The 27,951-nt window shown below is 36.3% G+C and overlaps 2 protein-coding genes and 1 pseudogene across 9 annotated transcripts in view; 2 read left to right on the forward strand and 1 right to left on the reverse strand.

Moving 5' to 3' along the window:
- CTNNA3 (catenin alpha 3) overlaps positions 1-27,951 on the forward strand; it is a 1,350,697-nt gene that overhangs the window by 509,143 nt on the left and 813,603 nt on the right. The gene's annotated exons all lie outside the window — the stretch shown is intronic.
- Positions 1-27,951, reverse strand: part of LRRTM3 (leucine rich repeat transmembrane neuronal 3) — a 165,772-nt gene that overhangs the window by 98,486 nt on the left and 39,335 nt on the right. The gene's annotated exons all lie outside the window — the stretch shown is intronic.
- On the forward strand, positions 945-6,190 carry LOC135321884 (endoplasmic reticulum membrane sensor NFE2L1-like; annotated as a pseudogene).

The raw sequence follows: 27,951 nt of genomic DNA on the forward strand, positions 1-27,951 counted from the left end.
GTAGTCTTTTTGTATTTTTCTTTGTTGCACCACTAATAGGTTAGGTAGATAATTGCTTTGATCCAGGATGAATTTTTAAATTTAAAAAATGGTTCTGATGTCATTTTTACTTGTATTAGGAGAAACTCTAAGTAGGTAGAAGGTCGTTGAAGGTCTGCTTATCATATCAATCTTCTGGGAGCCATTAAATGTCATTTGTCAACAAAGCCTTGAGATCTCCTTGTGCAACGAAGGATTTTAGGTAAAAGACAATAAGATAAAACACAGTTAATCCATAACTACTTTTCAGTCTAGTAAAAGTAAATACAAAATATAAACAAGTAGGTAAAATAAAGCATACTGTATTTATTTATAAATGTATTTGTAGACTATAGTAGTAAGGTAATGTAAAAGGAGTTACTAAGTTTATCTATAGGGTAGAATGACAATAATAAACTAAGCACAATGTCTGGTACATGATAAGTACTCCATAAGTACTAGTTCTTATTATACTTATAGCACAAAGATGGGGGTTTATAATTCCACACAGATTTCAGGAAGGTTTGTGGAGGTGATGATGCTTCCAATGGACCTTTGGAATGAGTAGTTCATTAGGTTAAAGGTGGGGAGAGAATCTTCCAAGTAGAAGGAGCATCACGAGCAAAGGTATGAATTAGCGACTCTAAGTAGTGCAGCATAAATAGGTATAGCAGGTTGAAGAGAGAACTAGGACTTAAATGAAAAAGTTAGAGATGTAGGCAAGAGCCAGGTCATAGAGGACCCTGCAAATTGTCCTAAGGATTTGAACTTTATCCTGCATAAACATTTATAACCTTTGAAAACTATTAAACAGGTGAGCAATTTGCTTTTATGTGCATTTTACAGAGATTATTTGATAACCATTTGGAGAATGGATTAAAGGAGGTGTATCTTTCAGCAGGGGATCCAGCTAGGTGACTGCCGTCATGGGCCATATAGGCGATGATGAGGACTTGAACCAAGGCTATAGCAGTGGGTATGAAGAAGAGAAAATTGGTCAATATGTCATTAAAGGATGAGATTGTGTGTAACCCTCAGGTTTTGGTGACCAATTGTAGGTGAGAAATAAGAGAAAAGGATTTTCAATGACACCCAGTATTCTGGCATAGAGGCCTGGGTGAATGGTGATGCTATTCCCTGAGACAGAGGATGTGAAAGGATGAACAGATGCTTTGGGGGTGAGAACCTTTGAGTTCCTTTTGGGATTGCTGAGTCTGCAGTGTTTCTGTGACATTCAAACAGTGATACCTCGGGGGAGTTAAAAACATGATCTTGACAGATCTTGGGCTCAGGTGACAGATCTTGGGCTAAAGCTTTAGATTTCACAATTATTTAGCATGCACTTGGAGCAAGAAGGAAAGAACTGTAGGGAATGCCAGCCCAGAATGGGCAGAAAGAGAGACTATGTGGAGGTTTCCATCCTGGCAGTGTGTTTTAGTGTTAACTGAGCTTATGTTTCCCACTCTTTCCATTCTGGTTTCCTAGTTTTACATTTCATAGTGTAACATTCTGCAGATTTCAGATTACTTATACAATGTCTGGAGCTTCTCAAAGGATTGGTGTTTTCTAAAACTTTTTCACAATATATACAACTTTTTCTCATATATATAAAGGAATATGATTGTAATCTATAAGTAGTATTGAAAAGAGTGATATTGTCATTAGGCCATTTCTGATCTATGTACCAGACCTTGAAACGTTTGGAAATTCTGTTTGTTAGCATAGCCATGATTTTGAAAGCAACTTTTATGGTAATTCAGAATGCATGGTGACACTGGGTGTCAGAAGCTATCCATCTGGGGAGAAGAAAATTGAAATATGAATCTTAGATCCCCTCAGTACCTACCACTGTTTTTGTATCATTTGGTGTTGTAATATTACCTAGGCTGCTTTTTTCACACTTTGAGAATTCAGCATGCTTGTAAAACTAAGAATTGTGGATATTTGATAATTGAGGGTCTGAAAATAAGAATGTTCACGGATTTCTCAAGAGACTCACAATGAGCTTTATTCCATTTATAAAGTGAGCTAATTTGTTCCTCACTGTAACCAATTTAGAGGTTAATTTCAAAATTATGAGTTAAAAGTGTGATTAGCAGCAGCCAGGCAAACACATTTTTTAACTTCTTTAAATATCCGTATAGAGATTGGAAAGCATTTTCTCCCTTCTTTTTTAAATTATTTAAGTAACTGGATGTGCTGCTCCTTTACATTACTGAATGGCTTTTGTATAGGGATTCTCCCTAAATGTATGATGAGGGCAGTTCACCTGACATATGAATGCTGCTCATTTCTAGGAACTTAGCTTGATTCAGACAATTTGACCTGGCATGGTTAAGATTTCCAAGTGGAAAATTAAACTTTCATTTCAGTATACCTTTATTCATTAAAACAGTTAACCAGTCAACAAGTACATTATCCTGAAGTATCTGATCATGTATCTGGAGCTGTAAGAAGACATAAAGCAGTTAAAGCTGTTGCCCTTGAAGAGCTTAGCCTCAAATAGCAGGGGGAAAAAGTCAATAAGTTGCCCAAGAAAAATCAGATAAAAAAGGTATAGATTTATAAAAAGACATTATAAAGCTTCAATGGAGGACATAAATTAAAACCTAACTTTGAGAAATAAAATATTTATTGATTAGAAGAGTAAAGGAAATAAAGATCGCTATTTTCTCCAAATTATCTGAATCATGAGCTCATTGGGGAAGCCAATTTGTACATTTTGTTAGTTTATGTATCAGTAGTACTACAACAGTGACTATCACATAATAGGTAGGCAATAAACATTTGTGGAGTGAATATTATTTGAAACTTTATTCCACATCCCATTTAAAAATTTTTTTGGTTGGAATTTGAGAAGTTGATCCCAAAATTCATAGATTCATACATGGAAGACAAAGTACCAAAATGATGTTGAAGAAGCACAATGGAAAGGTAAGACTTGCCTTGCCAGAGTGTCATAGATTGTACTTCGAACGACTACAATACTGTTTTCCTTCCCACATGCCTTTTAGCAATATGATGTTGCTACTTCATCAAGAGGCATATTCTATTTTACCTCCTTTTTAATCTATTGGACCGACATAATAAGGCAGAAGTAACTTTGAGTCACTTCTGAGGTTAGGCCTTAAGAGAGCTGCAACTTGCAATGTCTTCTTAGATTGTATTTGTTGTACTCTGCAAACAGCCATGTGGAGAGGCCCTCGAAAAGGAAAACAAAGGCTCCTGGTCAACAACTTCATCTCCCACCTGGCAGCCAGCACCAAATGTCAACCATGTGAAAAAGGCTACTTTGGAGCTCACTGTTGTCCCAGTGCCCAAGCAGATATCACAGGAAGCAGAATTTTGTGGTTATCCATAAAATAATGAAAAATAATGATTTAAAAAATCCATTTTTATAGTAGTTTGTTTTGAAGCAGTAGATAACTGATGTTTGTTATAAAGCTATGATAATTGGAGCAGTGTGATAATAGTGCCAGAATAGAAAAATCATCAAGTTGAGAACAGAGAGCCTTAAAGCAATCTTAATGCATAAGGGCCTTGGTGTATAACTAAAAAGGCATTAAAAATTGGGGGGAGGAAGGAAGAATAGATTAATTAATAGATGATAAGTATCCACACAAAAAATTAAAATTAGATCATTCACTATTAACAAAAATAAACAATAATTGGATTCAAGAATTAATGTGATCAACAAAATGCTAAAAATATTTTAATAAAATTGAAGAAAATATTTCTATGACTATGGGATAAAAAGAATTTATCAAATGAGGCATTAAATGTTAAATGAAAATATTGATAAACCAAATACATCAGAATTTAAACTTCTGTATAATAAAAAGTTGCCATAAACAAAGTTAAAAACAAACCACAAACTATAAAAAAAAAAAAAAAGGTATTTGTAATACATGGAACTGACAAAGGATTTGTATCCAGGTGGTATTATGAACTCCTAGAAACTAAAAAAAAAAGAAAAAAGAAAAAAGGCCTTGAACAACCTAATGTAAAATAGATGAAGGATATAAACAAACAATTTATAGAAAAGGAAGACCAAAGGACAAATAAATATATGATAAGATGCTCAGCTTCATCAGTTATTAGGGAAATAAAAATTAAATCAATAATGAGATTACATCTTATAGCCATTGGATGTTAAAAATTAAAACATGGCAATACCAAATGTCTAGGTGTTGCAGAAACTGAAACTTTTATATACTGCTGGTTGGAATGTAAATTGATATTAGTTCTTGGAGAGCAATTTGGCAACATCTGGTAAAGCAGAGGAAGTCTGTATCCTAAGTGTTGAAGTGCTTAAGGAGATGTACAAGGGTATGTTGCTGCAGAGCAGTTAATAGCAGGGAAAGCAATGAGACACAACTTCAATGTTCTAATTACTGTAAAAAGGTCAGTCTGACTAGGATGTAAGTAGGGGTAGGAGTGGGTGCAGTGGGTGGGGAGGGGGGTTGATGGAAGAGTTCAGTTTTGGACATAAAGTGTTTTGAGATAACAGGGAAATACCAGAGATGCAGCAGAGAATGCCATTGAAGTTCCACATTTGGAGCTTATAAAAGCAGTCAAGACTAGAGATAGAAGCTTGGTGGTCAACAGCATTTAGATTATATTCAAAGACAGGGACTGGATCAAATCAACTATCAAAAAGATGTAATGATGTAAAGATCAAAGAGACTCTGAGATGGTAAGTGAGGGCTAGCAGCTAACAGAAATGGTTAATAGATAGCCTTGTTTTCTAGAATGAGGGGATTATCTTTGCTATAAAATAATCAGAACTGATGAAATAAAAATACTTGAAGTTATCCTGGCAATTAGATACAGAGGTGACTAGAAAATATCCTACACTTGGTATAGTTGATCATGTTTAAACAGCACAGAGTTCTGACAAATGTTATTGACAGTGGATAAAATATTTTTTCACTGGGCCTATGAAATATTTATATTTAAGAAGAAAAATCTGACTCTGACTCAGGCCTCTCTTTGGACTCCAGCCAAAGCCCTTTCTCCCTGCATAGCTCTGAAGGCAGCTCTTCCTCCTCCCTCTCCTCCTCCACTTCTTCCTCAGCTTCTTCCTCCATTTCTGAGGAAGGTGCCTTGACTACAGCTCTGACTCTGAGACCTGGGATCTGGAAGAGGCTGAGGGCGCTGTGGGCTACCAGCTCGAGTATTCCAAGTCCAGCCGCATGAGCTACCAGCATCCGTGTCACCTCGCCTGCCTGCCCTACTTGGAGCGCGTAGGCCACAATCACAGGTATGACATGGCGCCTAGGGACCTCGACTCTGCTGACTTGCCACCACCCACTGCCCCCAAAAACACAGCAAGGAGAAACAGGCTGACTTCCTGGACAAGCAGAAGAGCCGAGATGAGCATCGAGCCCGAGCCATGAAGATCGCCTTCACTAACCACAAGATCATTAACCTGCCGGCGGAGGAGCTCAGGAACTGCTGCCCAAATACCGGTTGAGCAAGGTCCCCCTGAGCCTTCTGTGTGGCATCTGGCGCTGCGGCAAGAACAAGACGGTGTAGCCCCCCTGTCACAGGCGCAAGCTGGACTCCGTCCTGAGCCCGGAGCGGGACGTGGAGGACCCTCAGAGCGGAAGAAGGTGGACTTCCTCCGCTTCCTGCGGCAGATGAAGCAGAAGGTCCAGCGCCTGGCCCAGGAGGTGTTTGGGCGGCTGTGGGACGAGAACTGGCGACCCTGCTCGCCCAGTCAGTACGCGCTCCTGTACTCGGGGACAGCAGCGTCCTCCTCATTCCCCGCACCTGGGCTGACCAGTGGGCCCGGAGGCAGGAGAGGAAGCCAAAGGACCAGAGAAGATGAGCCTGGAGAAGAAGAAGGTTTGACCCTCACCAAGATGGAAACTGGAGAAGGGCTGGGCCTGGACCTGAACCTATAGTGGGAACTTAAGTGCCTATTTATCCAACAGATCTTGTCAGATGGGATGACTGTGGGTCAGTGGATAGGAAGAGGCAGGCGCAGGCGCCGTCTGTCTCAGCTTGCCCCACTGTAGGAGGGAGTGGAAGTGGCCAGACCATTTGGTTGGACAGAAAGGAAAGGGTGGTGCTGGCATTGCTGGAGGCCAACAAAGGAGAAGGAAGGGACTTGGGAGAGGATAGGAAAGTAGTAGAAAGTCTCGTTCCTGGAAGGAAGGAAGGGAAGGAGGGAGGAGGAGAAGAAGAAGAAGAAAAAAAAAAATCCCCCAAAAATCAAAGTGTGAAGAAAATCAAAGAGTAGATTAAGGTTGGCTCTGGCCAGGATTCCAAGTAGCAGGTTTCAGGGGGGACTAAGTTGTTGGTCTAAGTAAACCCCACTTCACCCAGGGAGGGTAGAACACAGTGGGGGTTCTAGGGCAGGGTGAGGGAACTCTTCCTGTTCCCTTACTTTGGCATCCCTTGAAGAGGAGCTCTTGGATATCTCCTGTGAGGCTGCAGTCATACGGGAACCACTGGAACCCTACACTGAGTTGGAGGGTTAGGGTCAAAGGTTAAGTGAACAGGAAAGGGTCATGAGACCCCGTGTTGCAGCAGCCCCAACACCAAGCATGTCACTCACTGCCCTGCCGTCTGTCTTCCTCTGTGCCCAGTCAGCCCTGCGCTGAGGCTCCCATGTCTCCATCAGAGCCTGCATGCGAATGCTGTTCCTGCTCTTCACCAGATGCCTGGAGCTCTTCTGCAGTGGGGTGCTGGCAGAGCCACCAGTGCTGGGGCCCGCAGCCTCCTGGGGGCTGCTCTGAGGCAGGGGGATGATGTGGAGAAGCCAGGAAGTATTCAGCACAACACTGGGGAGTGACCCTCCCCTCAGGTATCCCCTACTAACAACTGGGCTTGTCACTGGAAAGACAAAAAGCTAGGAAACCCAGCAGCAACAAAAACTAGTCCTCTTAGAGTTTCCTGAGCTTTGATTTTTTTTTTTTTTTTTTTTTTTAGGGCTTGAGCCCTGTTTTGCTTATAGGGTCTAGAATGTTTGTGTTGAGTAAAAAGTAGATACCCCAATACTCAAAGCGACTAAATGTTCTCTTTGCCATAAAGACTCCGTGTAACCCTGTGAACACTTGAGATTTTTCTCCTCTGTCCTGATGTCTCCATCTGCTTTCTGATGGTGATATTTAAAATGTTCAAATAAGTGCTTTTAAAATATTTCAAAAATTAAATTATTACCAGTTATTTAATCTTATTATTATTTTTTTAGGTTGCCTATTGATATTGCTCAAATGTTCCTTTTAGAGGGGGGAGTTGAGGGAGTTAGGTTTATTTATTTCTTTCTAGAGGAGATATTGGGGATTGAAACCAGGAACTAATGCATGATGAACATGTGCTCTACTGCTTGAGCTATGCCCTCCCCTCAATCAAATGTTCCTTTTAAAAGAAGTATTATCTCAGAAGAGCAAACTACTTACTGAACATTGACACATAGGAATCTACGTCTTGATGAGCAATGTGCTGATCATTTTAAAACCAGTAATGTCCCTCAAATTATATCAGTTTAAAAGACAAAAATTTAGAAAACTTAGCATAATGGCATTTTATGTTCATTGAATGTTTGAAAAAGTTGGGAAAACTCTAAAGTGTTGTTCATGTATAAAACTCCTATGATGTGTGTTTTAGAATATCTGTTCTTCAAGCTCATAGATTATTTTCTGAAGGTTTTTCTGCAGAATATCTTATAAGACTTTTACCACCAGCAAGTATTTGTATCACTAAAATATTTAATGCATGCCATTTGATTACTCAAAATCATTAAGTGTTCATAGGCATAATGACACTGTGCTTGCCCCACCATTCAAGGCAAATTAACTGGAGACTAGACTTGATTTACAAGAACTGACATGATAAAAATGCCCACAATTCTAATGGAATTTCCACTGAATGGGATATCAACATTGGAAAGGGACAGTTTCTGGTTACATCATTCAATCTATGAACATTATCATGTAGTCATATATGATACTATATAAATCTCCAGATTGTCCAAATGAACCCTAAAGGATTCAGTGGGTTCAGTGTTAGTTTTACTATAAATATGACATATCCATGTGGCATATAGGAGAAGGGCACTTATCTGCTTCATTCCTGGCTCCTATGTGTTACCTTGAGTGACATTTGATCATTCTGTTCCTCAGTTACCTTGAATGAAACATTCAGGTATTATACTAGAAGTAGATGATTTCTAATTCCTTCTTTTATTCTCTAGGTTTCCATGTACAAATAACCTAATAATCCAAGTGAAACTTCTCTGGAGCTCTAGAATAATTTAGTGATAGAAATTCCATGCAGAAATTATTTTCAACAACTGTACAATTTATCCTTTATTTCTTGAAACCATGAAGTAATGGGTGGGTTAAGCCTCTGGGCATCTTTCCTATTTAAATGGAAACAAGGATATGATTATTCAGAATGGTGGTGGCCTGAAAGAGTAAGGCCACATTTTCTAAGTCCCCTTGCCTGGCCACAGCACTGCAGTATGTTGAATGGCTGCCCAGGATGTTGGGAGGCAGTGGAACTCACTGGCACTACTATATTATTTTTACTGTAGAAATAGGGAAGAGAATCTGACTTGGTTCATGAAACAGATTCAACTGAGCAACAGAAAGAATCAAAAGGTAGCTCAACACTGTCTACTCACAAGCTTGAAATACAAACTCATAAAAAATGAAGACTTTGTTTACCCATCTCGTATTGAGATGGGCTTCCTAGAGTCATCTGCTTTATTTTAGGATTATTGGTGGGTCTTTCTTTGTATAATATACATGTTCCTGAAAATGTGTGTATAAACCAAGGCATTGAAATGATTATTTTAGTTTTTAAATTCAGTTCAACAAATACTGAGCCCTGATTAAGGGTCAGGCACTGTGCTAAATCCTGGTACCGTTAAAAAATAATAATGTAATTTCTCTTCTTTGAGATTTTACATTCTAAGCAGGTAATAAAAAACCTCAATTCTATTTCCTGTATGGCTCAGACCAGCAGCCAGATATGATAATCCTCTGTGCCACGAAAATGAATTTTCTAAGAAAACTCAAAAACCAATCTAAAGGTAAATTCTTTAAAATTTTAAATAAATAGCCTTATTCTGTAGAAATTATCTCTTGTGTTACTTAAGCTACTCACACTTGCATACAAAAGACTGTTGAAAATACATATCAATCTCTTGTATGTCAGCTAAATGGACATTTGAAGTGATGCATGTATCAAGCTAAATGTATGTGACAAAATATACATGATATATAACCACAATATTAGTATCTGCAGCACATATTTCATTTCTCAAATGAAATAAAAACAAATTTAGCCATTAAACTATTCTAATTCTGCTACATGTAAAAAATATAATCAAGAAGCAAGCTCTTGCAAAGATAATCTTTCATATTCAATGATTTTCCTTTGCCACAATGCTTGTTTCTGTGGACTTTAGGAAATGAGTTGATATGTACTAATAATGTGAGTGTTTTAGGCTGTATTCTGAAATAACAGTTGAATAATTCAAGAGTTAAGTACCCAGCTTGTAGAGGGCCCTCTGCCAGGCCCATGGGAGAGAAAAGAGAAATAAAATCGTGGCATCACCTTCAAAAAGTTTTAAATCGAAACCTCTATCTGATTCTTCATTTCTAGCTGCTAGACAAGAGTCGTTAGAGAGAAACAGATAAAATGCCCAGGAAATTCGGGAAGGGAGAAAACACTTTTGACCGCCACGAGAGGGAATGAGACTGACAGATGAGAGGTTAGAAAAGGGTTTTTTTTTTTAAGTGAGGGAGAACCAAATCTCGGGGAGCACCTTGATACGTAAAGAAATGAAGAGGGAGACAAGCCTGCAGTGGGTGGTCAGAGTGAGGAGGTGAACCTGGTCATTTAAGTGTGTGTGTTGAGTGGGAGGAGGAGGGCACCATCAGGGGAGAGTTTCAGGAAAGGTTTATGATTATGCATCCCTTATAAGTGTTGCTATTGGAATATAGTTTAAGTAAGAAAAATAAATTTCACCCTCTCCTTTCTCCTTAGCTGTGGCCTTATGTTAGCTTCTAGTACGGAGAAGAGACCTAATCAGGCTGCAGAATGTTTTGAAGGCTTTTAAACGTGAACTGATAGTTTTTGGCAGTCAGGAGGACTGATGTAACATGGTAAATCATAATGAAAATGCCAGTTGCTTCACCATGCTATAAAATACTGCATGCTGGTCTGAAAAATTATTTACCTTCAGAATAAAATTGTCACACTGACCACTGAATTAAAAACACACAATATCCAGAGGTCAGAGCTTTCCAATTTAGTAAGAATGACTGAGTTTGTAGAGTGGCGGTAGAAAATATATGCTTTAATTTTAGGTAAATATTTGTGTAATAGCTAGAAAATCATTATGTTGGCTCGAATGTGGTTTTGATGGATTTCTATTCATTTCATCATCTATGTTAAATTAGTAAATTCCAAATTATCTGAATCCAAATAAATAAAAACTTCAATATAACCTTATCAGTTACCTTATGAGGTAGCATTATTTGCGGGGTCATTTTTCTATAAATGCAAATATTTAAATTAAGAGATTAGGAAACCTGACCCAAGTTTATGATGCTAGGAAGTTACGAAGGAGCTGGAAATTTGAATTTGGTTTCTGTCTTCAAAGTTTGTTCCCCTTCACTGTAGTGTATTGGCTCTACTGCCCTAAATAAAGCACAGTGAATTATCAATCAAAAACTTAAATTATATTAAATAAAATTTCAATGCTAATTACACATCACTACATAATTCTTTTATAATTTGATACCCATGTTTGAGATGATGGAAGTATCTTTTTAAAAACACCAGTTGATTAATATGAAAACCTGATTTTTCAAAACCTTCTGGAAAAGATTAATCTGTTTTTTAAAAAAAGATTAAATTTTAAAGCCACTGCTTGCATCTTGATCAAAATTCAACTTTTAAAACATCCAAATTTAGTTAGCATGAACCAAAATCACAGAAATGAAATAGTTTTGAAATATCTATTTTGCCAAAATCTTACTTTATGTTCGGTATTCTAAATTTAAAGTGTAGTGGTTTGTCTTTGAATGGGAAAATAATGGTGTTCCAAAGTTAACTTCAGCAAGTTTAAGGACCAGACATTTCCTCAGTGATTCGTAGCAAGGAAACACTGACCACTTGGGTGAATTTTCATGGCAATGATGTCAAAAATAACTGAATAAATCTTTTTTTCTCAAAATCAAATAGAAATCCAACAAACAGGCAAACAACAAGCACACTTTTGCTGATCATCTCTGTTTTGTCAGACCCAAAACCTCAGCATCACTCTTGACTCCTTTCTCACTCTTCAGCCTCACAGTCTATCAGCAGGAAATCCTTTCACCTCTACCTTCAAATATAGATCCGCAGGCTCTGACCACTTTTCACATCATTGTCTCTCACCTGAATTAAGCCATACTCCTATAGCTGGCTCTCTAATTCTGCCTTGTTCTTTTGTTAAAATGTGGGTTCGATCATGTCATGTGTCACGTTGTGGCCACCCATCTCATTAAGAGGAAAGCTGTTTCCTCACAACACACTCTACTCCCCGCTGCTTTCAGTCCTGCCTTGTCTCCACTGCTCACTTGTCTCACTGCTCACTTTGCTCCAGTCACCACATCAGGGCTTTTGCCCTGGCTATTCTTTCTGTGCAGATCACTCTTTGGGAAATCTGCTTGGTTTCTTCTCTTTGCTTCCTTTAAATATTTACTCAAATTTCAGTTTATTAGTGAAGCCTATTATGACCACCTGACCCTGACCTCTTCTTTAAATGTATCCTCCATGAGGACAGGAAATTTGGCTGACTGGTTCACTGCTGTATCCTCAGTGCCAAGTATAGTGCCATAGTAGGTGTTCAATAAATATTTGTTGAATGAAAAAATGAACAGGTAGAGGAATAAATGACTATCATAGTGTCATGTAACCTCCATGTTAACTTTGACGTATGTGATGTGATCTCTCTCCATTTGATAGATGTGATAAATCAAAGGGATCAACTTGATGACCATAGGGTTATAAACCCATTATAGTTAACTATGAATAATTCATCCTAAAATTCCTGTTAGGTGAAAGGAGGTATTATTCTGTATCATTCTCCTCTAAACTAAAGAATATTTCCTTATTAGTGATTAGATTTTTTCCATATAATTTTTTAATCACAGAGATCTTGCTTATCTAATTAATTGAAGAAATATTTATTGAGGGCCTAAATATAAACAAGCATTAATTTAGTCTCTGGGACATACTGATGAACAGGACAGAAAAACCTGGAGTTTACAGTTAGAGAAACAGATACACAAATTAATAAGAAAATATCAGAGTTGTAAGTGCAGTGTAAAAAATTAAAAGGGGGTGATGTGGTTGGGAGTGACCAATGGCAACCAGATTGGATGGTATGCTGGATAGTCTCCATTTGCCCCTCCTGACCTGCTCTTTGCTCTTCTGCACATTGCTTTAATATTTTAGGAGCCTAATCTTTCTGGACTGTATCATTGGGCTCCCTTACCATTGGCCTCTGGTTGTGTTTGATCAATGGCAACCTTTGGCAGATTTGAGAACTGGGGAGGGGTGAGGGCTAGAGATGAGGTGAGCTCTGTATGTTTGTGAAACTGAAAGATTTTGACTCAAGTGTAGTAAGCAAGGGAGAGGTCTATAAGAAATAAAGGCGAGATCTAGGCGGGTACCAGATCTCTGGCTGTGCATTAATGTCCCCACTGTAGTGAAAAAAGCAAAAACAAAGGAAGAAAACTGTCTCAGTAAAAGGGAATATTTTGTGTGGTGTACATTTACCTAAATCTGTTTATTTGTTAGTTCTGTGAGGAGTGAAAGGAAACTTATTAAAAATAACTTATTTACATTTTCATTTTTCTTTATTTGCAGCACATTTTCTTAAGTCACTTAAGTATTACAACAAGAAAAAAGGCCTAAAGGAAGTAAATAATTAATAAGTTAAAACCTCTGCAGGCTATACTTTCAATATACCCTAATAATATTAAAAGAAATCATTAACTCATTGAGAAATAATTTAAAGATGAAGTTTATATAGCAGTGTATTAGTATTATTATTTTTTAAATCTACCTTCACAGCTTTCTTCTGTTTTGTGAGGCCAAAGTGACTTCCTAAGAAACACAGATTTTGTATCCTTATAGTTACCTTTAAATATCTCCTTTTCTCTCAAACTTGCTTTCATCTATTTCACCAGTTTTCTCCATGCAAAAAGAAATTAACTTCTTAATCTTCTTACCGTCCTTCTTGTTCCTCCTTCCTATTATTTATCACTCTATTTTTTAGTATTTACATATTCTGATTTCTGAATAACTGCTATTTTCTTGGTGTCCCTTTAGCAAGTTGATCAACTAGCTTCTGAATTTTTGGTTTTCTATCCTGATAAGTGAAATCATATTCTGAAAGAATGTTGTTACTCTCTGAAATATATTCATTTTTTGGTCAGTATGTTACCTTGTTCTGAAAAAGTGGTTCTGTTAGTGGATAACACCTGGAATAATACCTGGCATGTGTTAGGTGCTCAGTAAATATTTGCCGATGGAATGAATGTTTGAGAATGCGGTCTCTAGTGTTAAAGAGACAAGACTTAATATTGCCTCTTACTCTGTGGCATTGAAGAAGATATTTATCTTCTCTAAGCCTGGGTTACTATCTAGTGTAAAACTGAAGTAATAATAGTGTATACTCTTTAGGATTGTTCTGAGAATTAAATGACATAATGGATGCAAAGGGCTTAGCACAGAGTTTAGTACGTAGTAAGCACCCAAATGTTAGCTGCTATTTTTAATAGTAATCATTTTGCAACCCAACAATAGTACATTTTTCACAGATAGCAAATTTTAGCAGTAAAATTTTATCACAATTTATTTATTGGCAATTTTTTTCATTGTTTACCAGAAACATTTAGAGATAAACATTAAATTAGTAGTGAGGGGGTAATAATACGAAATCTATGAGACAGAAGTTAAATTGGCATAGGGTTTAGATGAAATATGCAACTATCACTTTGATCCCAATTAGATTAAAAACACAAAATGTATTTTTCTTGAGGTAAAAATGATGAACAACATTATATTAGTTTCAAGTGTACAACATAATGATTTGATACTTATATATATTGGAAATCATCACCACAATAAATCTAGTTAACATCTGTTACCATACTTTGTTATGAAATTTTGTTTGTGATGAGAACTTTTAAGATCACTGTTTTTAAATTAGACCTGTTTTGGCATTATTATTTTTCTAGGAGTTAATTTTGATGCCAATTAACTAACATGTGTTAGGTGAGGTTTGTCAAAAAATCTAAATAATCAGCCCCAGTATATGTGTATGTATGTAAAAATGTATATATATTTATACATTTATATATGTACACACATATATATATATATGTGTATACACACACACACACACACACACACACACACACACATACACATACACACATACAGTAGAACTCAGGATTATTAAAGGAACACATTACCCTTAAAAACTTAGAATTCTCCACCTACCAAGGAGACAAACTATTACTTTATAAAACCTTTTGTTACTGATAACTCCTTTCTACCTGTACTTGGTTCATGAAGAGATAATGTCAGTTCCATCAGGCATACAGCTGTAGATTCATTATAAGACAATGCTACTTCTTGGAGCAGGTAGCAGTATTGCTTTAATGAAATGGAGCAATCTTAATAAAATCATGAGTTTTGGACCTGAAAATCATCTAGGGACACTTCACTTTAAAACTCAGATTTTCTTATATACCTATGATGAAGCAATTTGCATAAGTTTACAAATATTAATAGTAGAAGAACTAGAATTGAATCCAAACCTCTTTTAACTTGGACACTGTTCTTTTTACCAAAAAAAAAAAAAAAAAAAATGTGATTCTTGTTTCCTGGTCCTGGCACCGTGAAATCTTAGTAAGGTCCCTATTTGAGCTCTCTTGCCTGGGTACCACCATGATGTTCCTAATGCTTTAGACAGGATTATGGGGGGAGGTGCTTCTCTGTCACAGCCCTCTTTACTAGTGCACATCTTTGGTTATTGGAATCATCAGGCATTCTCTCCCTCTCCACTGAACGGACTATTTGAATGTAATTTCAATCCATTCTCTTTTGTCTGTTTACACAAAGGCACTATGACCTCTGGGGATTTTTTATTTTTGGTACGAGTGTGTGTGTGCTAGACTATATGTGAGCCATAGAGATTCCAGAATGAACAGGCGTAGTAGGAGGGGAGGAGTGCCAAGGGAATCAATATTCTCACTATACATTTTTTGTACTTTGTAAATTAAAATCACATTTCTCTAGGTAGTATAGGTTCTATTTCCTAACAGCATCTTGGGAGGACTAATAAGTTTAGGAAAATTTCACGTTGATATTTCCCAGAGCTCATGGGGAAAGTTAAAGGAAATATGTTCCCATAAATAAGGCTGAGTTAATTAAAATCCATCACACAGAATATTTTAAGGAAAAAATGATATACGATCTTGAAATGCTAAATGTTATTAGAAAAGAATATTTTATTTAGTAGAAATATATAAAAGGAGATCCTAAAATTGTTTATGTTTGATGTTACTGAGTAAACAATATTATGATTCTGATGGTAAGACTCACGAAGAAAGATTCTCTCTATGTGTAATAATGGTATTTCCTAAAGTTTCCATAAAAAACAAGCAACTCTTAGTGAAATTTGTAGATAGGCTAATTGAAACAAAATGTCTTTTTTATTGAGATACATTGTATTAGTATGAATATTTCTGAAATTAAAAAGTGACTAGTAGCTTATTTTATGCTAATATATTAATATTAATTACCTACAATGTATTTGTTTTCTTCCTTTGCATTTTCTCCTAAAAATTGTATGCAGGGAAAAACTTCTCTTGCTGTGGAGAAAAGGTGAACTGTCCATGCTACCTCCACCTGAGTTGTGTTTCTGCTGCTTTTGGCTCTGAGCTTGGTGTTGATTGGCAGAATAGACCCCTCAGCAATTTTCTCATTTTTGGTGTTGTCCAAAAGAAATAGCCCATTAAAAACTCCCGTTTAGATATTACTATGGTTTGGAAGAACAGTGCAGTAACTACTTATTAAGAACCACAGTCACAGATGCAGTCCTGCTGCATTTTATTTCCTGTGTCAGGTGAATTTCTCATTCCTTCCCTTGTTTGCTCCATCTGGAGAGGCCCGGGCATCCGTACAAAACTCAACAGTGCCTAAACACAGACACATTAGTTGGGGCTGCCCCTGCTCCAGATACCGGAGAGAGATTTTATTGGCATAAGGCACCAGGGTCTTCTGCCAGCTCGATTCTCTGCTGACGCTGAGCTGAGGAACATGGGAGGGGGCTAGGATGGAATGACAGCTGAGGCAGCCAAAGCCTCCATTTGTCTTTCTGCCGAATGTGCTAAGCTGTAGATACTGCAGTGTTTTCAAAAGTAATAAAAAATATATATATTTTGCTCATTAACTTTTTAAGTCCTGCTGACTTTGTGAAATCAATAGAGCAGATTGTAATTGATTTATGAAATGAAAAACCCCTGCCTGACCAGTAAGAAGTAAGCTCTGCAGGCACCTCTCTCAGCACTGTGCCCTTCTGCTCGTTAGTGCACTTCCTTCAGCACCGCCTGAGCCAAGGACGCCGTCAGGACTGGAAGCTCAAGCCCTCTGCAGACAGACTGTTTAAGATGAAGCTTGCGCTGTCTCCCTGGGGTCTCAGGCTTTGTCCCTGTCTCTCTTCCTACCCAGGACAGCTGAAGGACTCTCTCAGCTTCTTTCTCCCGGTCCCTAATGTCCTCATAATACTTTATAGGGAAGACCAGGCTCCATTTATACCTGTCTTTTGACATTTTAATCTATTTGCTACTTTTCTCTCTCCTTTTCCTTTCTCTCTTAGCTTGTCTTACTTGGCTTGTCCTTTGCCATCTGGCCTTGTCTGCTCATTGATACGTTTTATTTTTTATACACTTGCAAGGCGAACAAAATTTCCTTTTGCTATTTCAATTGCGTTTGTCTAATTTCAGCACTTACTCTTTCATCCCTAAAACAATATTTTATGCTTTTTCCTACTAACTCTGCGTAATTATGTTCCTCTACTACCCTTAAAAATTGAAGTAACTGCTATAAGCTAGGCATCATCTGAGGTGCTTTACACCAAATCATTGTTTCCAAAAGCACATAAGGAAAGTAGCATCCCCAGTTGCAAGTGACGAAGCAGATTCAGAGAGGTTAAGTAAATTGCTTGAATCACTTAACTATTGAGAGGCAATGCTGATATTTGAAAGTAATTCTTTCTTACTCTAAACTCTGTGTTTCTTTTTTTCCAGTACAAAACAGTGCTTCCAATTGCCTCTGTTTTTAAATGCTTGACTAGATTAACTTGGCTGCCCTTAACAGGGCTCATTCTCCTTAGTGCCACTCTGCCAAATAACTTTGCTGTTCAAGCTGCCAGAAAGCAAATGTATTTATTTCAAGATTTGTTTTACCCTGGTATGTTGGACAGCTGACTCTATTTCACTGAGTTCTCAAGTATCTAATAGTAAGGACCCCCCCTGTCTCATCAGTAAAGGTAGAGGGAAGCATGCTCATGTTGTCAGGAGTCACTAAGAGCAATCCCATAACCTAGAAAAATGAACAAAGAGCAGAGCCAAATAGGCAACCTTTGGGAACTTTGTGCAGATTTCATCTCCTCTTTCTTCTTTTGATGTGACTCTGGGAGCAAGTGGTAAAATTATACAGCACTGCAGCAGCAGGAAAGTGATGCAATGTCCTCACTTGTTAAGTGGTTGAAGTTACCTAAAGTTTCCTGCACATGTACCGATACTGCAGTTAAGTGTTGAGCCGCATCCACAATGCATTAGTTTGCAGTGAGTTAATAGGTTACATCCATCTGAATTCTTGCATAATATTCCAGTAGCATAGGACATTACTGTCATTCAAGATGTGCAATATTGTACCAAAAATTAACCACAGATGCCATATTAAAACAGCTGCAGATTTAGATTTAGCAACAGTAGGGAGAAAATGTTGTGCTGTGGAAGTTGGCCAAAAGAGCAATGGAGATATGCTGTAAATGAGGAGGAGGAGAAAGAAATTGAGGTCAAGCTGCCAAAAAAAGACAGAAATGAAAGCGGGGGAGGGTAATGCATATGGTCAGTGGCAATTCAAAGGGAGTTAAAATCCAGGAAGAGAGTGGTGAATACAGAGTGAGTGATGCCTCAGTGAGCTGAAGACGTTTTAAAGCAGGAGATCTAATCAGAACAATGCTTACAGGTATAAATGAAGGTATAAAGAAAATTGCTATGTGATAATTCATCTTTAGGACTTACTGTAGGTAGACTATTGATTTAGGAATAAACTGCTAGAAAAACGATTGATGCTTGAAGTGATCAATGCCTGAGAAAAGAGTTCTGGAGTATAAAGAGTCAGCAAACCCAGACTATTACAGGATTTGAGACTATCTTGGGCATCCTTGGACTTGTAGCCTGTCTTCTGATAATGGACCCTCATAAGATTAAGTAGTCTTGTTTTGGGGAGAAGTGTTAGAGGGGTTAGCTGGTTCAATTTTGTACTGAAAGCTGAAGTGGAAAAGTCTTATTTCAACAGAATTGTTGGCATAGGAGATTCTCATTAACTCCAGGGCCATCTGCCCTTTTGCTATTCATTTGGCTCATTTTGTCACAGGTAGGTAGGGAGGTCTCAATAGTTTTGGTTCCCATTCAATTATGATTTGTGCTCGGGAAATGGAAAAGGCCAGTGACAGCTGTGGCAATGCCAGAGTTCTCTTTCCTCTGCGTGAGCCAGAAGGTGGCTTCCGCATGTAGTTTCCAGCTAACAGAGCAAGTGGACAGTAAGCATTTCCCTAGTCTGCATGTTTGGCTACCTAATTCTTCTCTGCCTTATGCTACACCTGGCTTAGGAGAATAGACAAGGAACACAGTGGTCTCTGAATCAGTAATTGACTTCATTGGTGGAGTGGAGGGAAGACTGGTTACTGACCATCAAAGGGCAGTCAATCTCTTGACATTTATCCCTAATTTGTGTCTGCTTCCCTAGTTCAGAAATGAAATACTGACTGATTTGATTAGTAACCAGGAGATACCTTCCAAGTTACTAGGCCTCTCCAAACCTTAAGAGAGAAATGTTTCTATTGCCAAAGTATCAACTAGTTTTTCTTCCTCCCCTTTTGAACACAAAAGAATAAAAACCTGACAGTTAACCATCTGCTGTTCCATCAGTGCTTCAGGAAAGCAAGGCAAAACAAAAGAAAATAAAATCAGTTTTGTTTTGGGTTTTTTTTTTTTTAAGTCTGATGTTTCAAAATTTCTCTCCACAGAGTAAAATTTTGAAAAATTGGGAAAACCTTGAAAATTCTGGTGTTCTATGATAATGATGATAAAGTGGAGCTAAAGTTTATTGAGCACACAGTGTATGCCCGGCAGTATTACCGCACTTTGCCTGTATCATATTATTCATCTCCTCTCTCCCTGGCAAATCTGTTATCTATTTCATAAGTGCCATTTACTACTCATTTTACTGATGCAGCAACTGAGGCACAGAATAGTTAACTAACTCTTCCAAGTACCATGGCCAAAATGTGGCAGAGCCATTACACAGACCAGTCAGTTAACATCTGAGCCTACATGCTGGACCTAGACTGCCCTGCTTCTTTGATTTAGAATCTCATATTGGAAACTCTCACATTACTTAATTTTTTAATGAAAGCACATGAATGGGGAAAACTTCTGTAGGTGTGTTCTAATACTATGAAAAACACTAAAATCCAACAGAGTACAATTTCAATCAATAAATATATGATTTTCTCACTTTAGAATGACCCAATTTTCATAGTCCTATTTAAGAAATAGGTATGTGAGGAGTGGCTGTTTAGGAAGGGGCTCATCTCTTTATCAGAAAGATTCAGTAAATACTTGCTTCAAATGACTGGCTTTGTACACTTCACATAAATACTTTTAGAACCATGTTTGTTGTATATGAAAAGCCTTGTTTTCATTATACTTTTTATTCAATTACATAGAAATCCTTTATGAAATAGTGTGATATGTTTGGTAAATGTATTCATTGCAACTTTCTGAATTGCAGAAGTTTTATTTGCTATTTAAAGTTTCTTCCAGCCCTTTTTCCCTCTTGCTTTTAAAAATTGTGGTAGAACACTTAACATGAAATCTACCATTTTAACAAATTTTTAAGTGCACAATACAATATTGTGAATTGTGGGTGCAATGTTGTCAGTAGATCTCTAGAATGTATTCATCTTGTGTAACTGAAACTTTATACCCATTGAACAGCAACTCCCCATTCTCTTAATTCTCCGGGATCATATTTGCAGAAATGGCATCGATGGCTTGTGCATATAGACGTACATCTATGTCACTCATGATGGTATACAAAAGTGTGGATTTCTATATATGATTTTGGTTTTTCTACACTTAGGAATAAAAGTTTGACTGAGTCATTTTTCCTAAAATATGTGTTGGTTCCATAAATATCAAGCAAGAAGACAAATTTAGAAAATATTTCGTGTGGTTTCCAAATTAAGATGTAAGCGATCCAGACACAAATGAGGTGTGACTTATTTTACCATCAGTGACAGTGTGAAGCACAGGATTTCTGGACAGCACCCATCTCAGAAAGAGAATCTGGTTTCCTCTCCTCTTTACGTGAAAGAATTCACTCTTTGTTACAGCAAAACAATGACTCCTTATCTAACAATGGTAAATAGATGTTTTAAGTTTTATTTTTAACCTCTGAAACAAACAAGACCCTGTTTATTTTTACAAACTTTGAATGCATTTGGAATACATCTTTAAATAGGAATACTTAAGTTCTTCTGATTCTACACATGGCAATGAACAATAGGATATTACTCTTTCTGTGAGCTCTGAACCTCGGCAACTCCTATAGTTTCTAAACTTATGTTGTTAAGCTTGGGCTCAGGGTCTTATCACGAAATCTAATGATATGTCACATGCATTTTAGGTCTTTTAAACAAATTTTTCCATCTCAAGCCTTTAATATATTTTCCTGTTGATTTATATTAGGTCATTATTTTAGGCACTGGAACTACCAACCATTAGCTAACTCTCATTTAGAAATATTTAGACACAAATAATATTGAATTTCACATGAAATGCTCAATAAATTTCTCCATACTAGAAATTTTGATTTATTTTAGTGACCAAATGATAAACCCATGTTTAGTTATTTGGAAAACAACCACTGTCAGAAAAAAAAAAAATACAGGCATGTTTTCTACTAAGAGATCTGTTATTCCTTATATATTTTGCCAATAAATCTTCTTCAACATGAGATTTAAAGACGTGTTTTGAATAAAGTGAATGGTGAGAACAAAGGTACTCAGTCCACAGAATAAAATAGTTTTGGAAAAAAAGTGAACGAATCAGTCTGATAGGAAACTAACAAAAAATAAGACTAGAACAGTAAGTTTGTTCCAGATTGAAGAGGGCTAAAAATGCAAAACTTGGAAATTTTACCATTTTTCTTTAGGAAAGTCATTGTAGATTTTTAATTAAGGATGATGTTATAGCAGCTATGTTATATAAAGAAATCTTTCAACATTTTATAGGGTGTCCTGATAATGAGGTTAGTGCAGTAATCAATGGAAAAGATGATGAGGGCAGGAATAAAAGTGATGGTGAGGAAAATGGAAAGTGGTCCTGTGGATTCCAGAGCCTGGAGGATGTTTGACACATGCTGTTCTCTGAGATGTTCTTCTCCCCTCTCTTTGCCTTACTGATTCCCTAAGTTCAAATCTCAACTGAAATGTCTTTTTTACAGGGAAGTCTTCCTTGATCCCCTAAGTTAGTGCCCCCATTCCATTTATATGTTCTTTAACACTGTTCTTTACCTTGAAGTATTAAAAACACTTGTAATTGTCTAGCTATTTGTAAACATATTTTTAAGGTCTTCCCTATCAGACTTTTAAGTCTTATAAGAGCAGGAATCACGTTTGTTTTATTCACTACGGTACTTCTAGGACCTAACAGATAAATACTCAACACTTTTTCTATGGGCTAACTGATTTTACTGACTTTTCAATATACAGAGAAATGAAAGGAGGTGAGTGAAGGGGAAAGAGTCAAGTATAACTCATGTTTTGAACCTTAGTAGCATGTTAAACCATTATTGGTCCATGATACGTACTTTAGAATAAATGAATTTTATATATTTTCCTGTGAACAATTCTAATGGACTAATTAAAGAAATGAGATACCATGTATTAATTTAGAGCAACAGGGAGAGAGGGCTACTAAATGGAGGAAACAGCAGAGAACAGAGAGGTGAGGATTTAGCAGAAAGACTGTGGCCTTGGCTGATAGTTAGATGGAGAACCAGACAATCTTGTAGATGCACTGGCACAAAGCCACCACAAATCCTTACAAGTTATAAATAAACCATTAAGCCAAACACTTGACAATCATAGACTCAAACATTCAGGGAGTCTGAAGAGAAGTCCAAGACAGATCACTTCCCAATTCTTGATTTCTCTTCACAGTATCCAGCCAAACAATCATCAGGATTTGATAGAAAAACCTCAAAAGAGGAAACCTTTCCAGTTTCTTTTCTCTTGCACCAATAGCTGCTGACTCAGAAGCTAATCAGAACAGAGAACATCTCATCAAATCACAGCTAAGTCAAGTACATCCTTTCCCACAATGCTTCATCATCTGCTTTAATACTTTGCAGGGGAAAGCAGTAGGTGTATCATTCATACTACTCACTGATACTACTTATTACTACTAATTACATGTGATTGTCATTAGAAAGATGCTGCAGTGATATTTATGTGTCTTGTAAGTGCTCCTTCTTAGCGAATAGATCAGTGCTTGGGGAGTTGTCAGTTGCAGAATCACATCATGATTTGCTTAGATGAAGGCAGTCTCTTCTAAATGATAGAATGCTGATTTTAAATGGGACTGAAGAATGATTCTTTTGGTCAGATGGAAAATGGCAAATCTTAATGGAATCTAAAATACCAGATTACTTATCTCTTCATCCAGAAACTTTGATTCAAAGCCTAATGTCCCAGAATTGCTTCTGCGGATTTTAGGCCTACTGTTGGTTCAGAGCCTGTATTGACCTAGGATGGAATAAGTTTTTCCTTTGAAAGAAAGAAGTGTTATTTAAAAAAAAAAAAAAAAAAGGAAAACTCTCAAAATTCAATGTGAAGAAAACCCAGTAAAATATGGGCAAACATCTTGAATAGACAAATAAGAAAAATATACAAATGGTTGATAAGCACATGAAAAGATACTCAATGTCATTACTTATCAGGGAAATAAATTTCGAAACCATAGGGAGATACCATTTTACACCCACTAGAATGACTAAAACAGAAACAAAACTGACATAGTGTATTAGATGATGTGAACCAATGAAACTCGTATGCATTACTAATGGGAGTGTGAAATGATACAATCACATTGGAAAACAGTTTGGAAGATTCTTTAAAAAGAAAAGTGTATTATCTAGTCTATGAACCAGCAATTCCAATCCTAACTATTTACCCAAGAGAGAGAAAAACATATATTTATGGAACAGTACAGTTATCCCACTAGCTGCTCCAGTTTAATTTGTAGTAGTCAAAAGCTGGAAATAATCTAAATGTCCACCCACAAGCGAATGCACAAACAAGTGTGCTGCATATGTACACAGTGGAATATTACTCAGCAATAAAAACTAATGAATGGCTAATAAGCATTTTTTATATTACTCCATTCTTCTTAAGGAACAACTTACTCCAGCCCATGTCACCACAAGCTCTGAGTCAAGACTGGGCCTAAAATTGCATTGAGCAAAAGAAACGAAACAGAAAAGAGTGTATTGAGTAATTACATTTATATCAAGTTCAAAAGCAAGCACAGTCAATATATGGTGATAGAGACACATCAGTGGTTGTCTGGTACAGAGGTGGGGAGATGGGCTGGAGAGGAACACAGGGCAACTTTCTTTGGAGAACATATATTATGTGCAGCTAATTACAAATGAGAGTGTTACTAAAGTAGATTTTAAAAGCAAACTTAAAAGGTTTATATATAGAAATTCTTGGTTACCAAAAGTTTAGCTACTGTGAAATTAATACTTCTAAGCATACTTTATTTTTTATTTTAATTCAGATTTTTCTGTCATCTGTTAATCCATAATAGTGAGAATTCTTTGTAATATTAATCTTAGTGTCATACCAGAAAAGATGTGGAAAGACCTGGTAGATTGAATAACATGGAATTTTCAGCTAATTGTCAATTTTTTTTCATCGAGACTCAAGCATTACAGTCTTTATTGTCTCATTTCCACTGAAAGCTAAAATGTCTCACCTTTGTTTATAAAAATTTTTAAATTATTTTAATGATTAGATTGATGAAGAGGCTATGGAATTATTTTGAACAATTAAAAAGAACTATTATTAATTATTCTCAAATATTATAGCATAATATATTTTCTTGACATACATCAAAGTTGCTTGTGGCTGACTTAATTTTTAACACTAATGTTTCTGAAAATTTATTATTTTTCTCTACTGGAGTTTTTATCCTACATTTCTATATCTGTGAAACATGTTTAAAAGTTCTATTTTATAGACTCTTTAAATAGCATATATATAAAACTTTTAATATTATGGATTTGCTTATGTTAATGTCTTACTTAGAAAAAGGAATTTATGAAATAACTTTTTATCAGCAGAAAGAAATAATGTAACAATTTGGATGGGCATATGAAGGCCAAAGTTAACTATTCTCCAAGAGCAAATGCACCAAAATACCTTTCATATTGAAAAGAGGAGGACAATAATTAATACTTTTAAGTTAAGAAAAGGTATTCTAAGGGGTATATATATTCCAAGAAATTTTGAACCAATCATGTAATAAAAAAAGTTAAACTCTGAAGCTGAATAAAAAAGAGCGTGGGGGAAGGAGAAGCCCGTGAGAGGAAATAAAGCTTTATTCTTTCAAGTGGAGCCTGAAACCCACGATAAATTGATGATATGTTGTCAAATTCAAGAGTAGGTGTGCAATGGCAACATTTAAAAAAGCTTAAAGACTAAGTGGAGTGTGAAGTTCAAGACATTATTAAGACTATTAAAGACCTAGCTTCAAGGAAAAAGAGGAGAATTTTCAAAAGTCATGGGGGTTAAATAGAGAAACATAGCTGCCTTTAATTTCCAGTTCATGAAACAAGTATTAACAGAATGAAATATACTGAAATACACTGAAGTGTCTTCAACCAGAAAAACACATTCTAACTTTGTAAATTTAAAAAAAAAAAAGAGATTTTGGCTAAGAAATGGGAGGTATTGCAGAAAAAAGTCTGATGAGAATTTATAAGAATGCTAGAGATGACAGGGTTCTTTGTAATGAAAATAAATTATGTTGATAGCATATTTTTGTTAGGTATTCATGATTGGCAGGGATTACCTGTAAACTCAGTGAAGTGGAGGCTTACACGTTTACCAGCTCTTACCAACATGGGAATGATGATGACAGTTGCCATTTATTAAGTACTTACTACTCATAGGCATTCTGCTAGGTCCTTTATATAAAGCAATCCTCACAGCAGCTGAGTGAGTTATACTCCTCATTGTTAGAGCTTGAAGAAGTTAAATAAATGCACTAAGGCACACAGATGATAAAGGTTAAAGTAGAGATTTAAGTACAATCTTATGCTATTCCGAAACTCGTGCTTTTTCTACTTCACTATCCTGCCTCTTTGCTATGCCCCATGTAATTAAGGAAAGTCTATGCTGATAGATTGTCATTTTCTCCGTTAAGATCATGGAAAGGGGGAAAGGGTCAGAAAGAGACAAATAATGCAAATACATTTGCATGAGGGAAGAATGAACATAGCAAAGGAAACAACCAGAATCTTGGCATAATTAATAGACAACATTTTTCTGTTTAATTTGGTTGAGGGCATCTCCTTGCTTGAACATTGAAATCTTATTTTTATTATCTCAAGAAAATGAAGGAATATCAAGAAGAAAGAATAAGTATATAGAGAATGGAGCACTATATTCTGAGCCTCCTTTCAGGTATAATTCAAATATTATTTCGGCAATCATCTGTTACCTTTTGAAATAGTTCTGTCTGGCACCAAGGGAAAGACAGACGTTGGCTTTTTAAGATATAAAAGTTTTGATGACTTGTGAAAATACTGTCCTTATCTAGACACAAATTTTCTGGTTATATTCAATAGATATTTCAGGACATAATCATCTCTAAATTTCTATAACTCCCACTTTGAAACATATTTTGGGGGCATTATTAGTATTTTATGTGAAAATTAGTAGGTGCTAAAAATTACCCTAATAGAAGACTTTTTTTTTTTTTTAAGTATATATGCCTTTAGCGGGTTATGAGAAAGACCGTTTGGTTTCTGGCCACAAGTTATCTTACTGAACTTAAATATAATATTACTACAAATGTCTTAGAAGAGAAGAATAGTTGTTAAACACCTGCTATATTCAGAGAAGAAGCTGATTCATGTCGCAGGAAATACGTGGATGTCTTCCTAAGAGATAGGGTTATAAAACCAGAGTATAAATTCACAAAATACAAGAGAATAACTAAAGAAATCCCAGTGGCCATACTTGTGACTGAAAGGCTATAAACTTTTGTGGATGCTTGAATCTAATACTTACTTACTACATGTGATCCTGCTACATATAGTTAAGGGCTTCTAAGCTTCGTGTAACAGTGTATCTATCTTGTTTATGTGTTTAAGGATGGAGCTGCTCATGAGAGGCCTAGAGATTTACTATGAGTGACAGTGATTTTGAAGTTATTGAGATACCTGCAGCTCATTATACATATGAAACTAGCCTTGATCTCAAACATTTCTAGTCTCAAAGTATGTTGTAATAATTGTGTTGTGGGAGAGATCTTTGCAGTAGGTCACTATCGTTACTCTCATATTATATAGTGACCCTGAGATTCAGATTTTTTGTGTGTGGTATCAGAAAGGTATTTCTGGTAGGAGTTAGGCAGCATGATGCTATTCATGACATGGAGATACTGAGGTTCTCCAGTACCATGAAACCTTAGAGCACTGTTAAGAAGTATCTTTCCCTGTCTAATGTGAGACAGATGGTTCATGTGAAAAGAAATGCAAATAGCAGATAAACATACAAAAATGTGTTCAATCTCATTAGCACTCAAATTTGAATTTTATCAGTTTTGACCTATCAAACTGTTAAAGTGATCTTAAAATGTCTGACACATTCCAAGTGTGCTGAAATAAGTTCTTTCATAACTACTGGAAGTACTTATAATACAAATTATCAGGAAAACAATGTGGTATTATGAATCAAAAATGCTAAATCTATCTCTTTGACATAGCAATTTGGCATATAGAAATGTATTCTAAGGAAATAAAGGCACAATCAAAGTTTTATGGACAAAGCCATTTAAAGTTTTCTCCCCCAATATTTTGATTTTATGCATTATTCAAATGTACATCAATAGCATCATAATTCAGTTGTTGTGCTTTCATTTTATGGAACAGTATGAAGACATTAAAACTCATGTTTTTGAAGAAGTTTTAATGACATGAGAAATGCTAATAATGTAATAATAAGTTATGAAAATAAGACATAAAAGTAACATGCAGTATGGTTCCAAGTACGTACATGTAAATAATGCCTGGGCATAGATACAAGAATCTTTGCTGGTGGTTTTATCTTTCTATTGATGTTATGTTTACTTTATATTTTCTTAGTAATGCTTCATATTTTAAAGATATTTTATAATAAGCATTTTTGCTTTTGCATTCAGAAAATAAAGTAATAGATATTGCTTTAAAAGAAATAGCATATGAAATAAAAGATATATGTTTAAACTCCATTTATAAACAATGTACTTTTTGAATTCAGTATGGTATTATATACTTAAG

This window comes from Camelus dromedarius, chromosome 8 (assembly GCF_036321535.1).
Source record: "Camelus dromedarius isolate mCamDro1 chromosome 8, mCamDro1.pat, whole genome shotgun sequence".
Taxonomy (NCBI): domain Eukaryota; kingdom Metazoa; phylum Chordata; class Mammalia; order Artiodactyla; family Camelidae; genus Camelus; species Camelus dromedarius.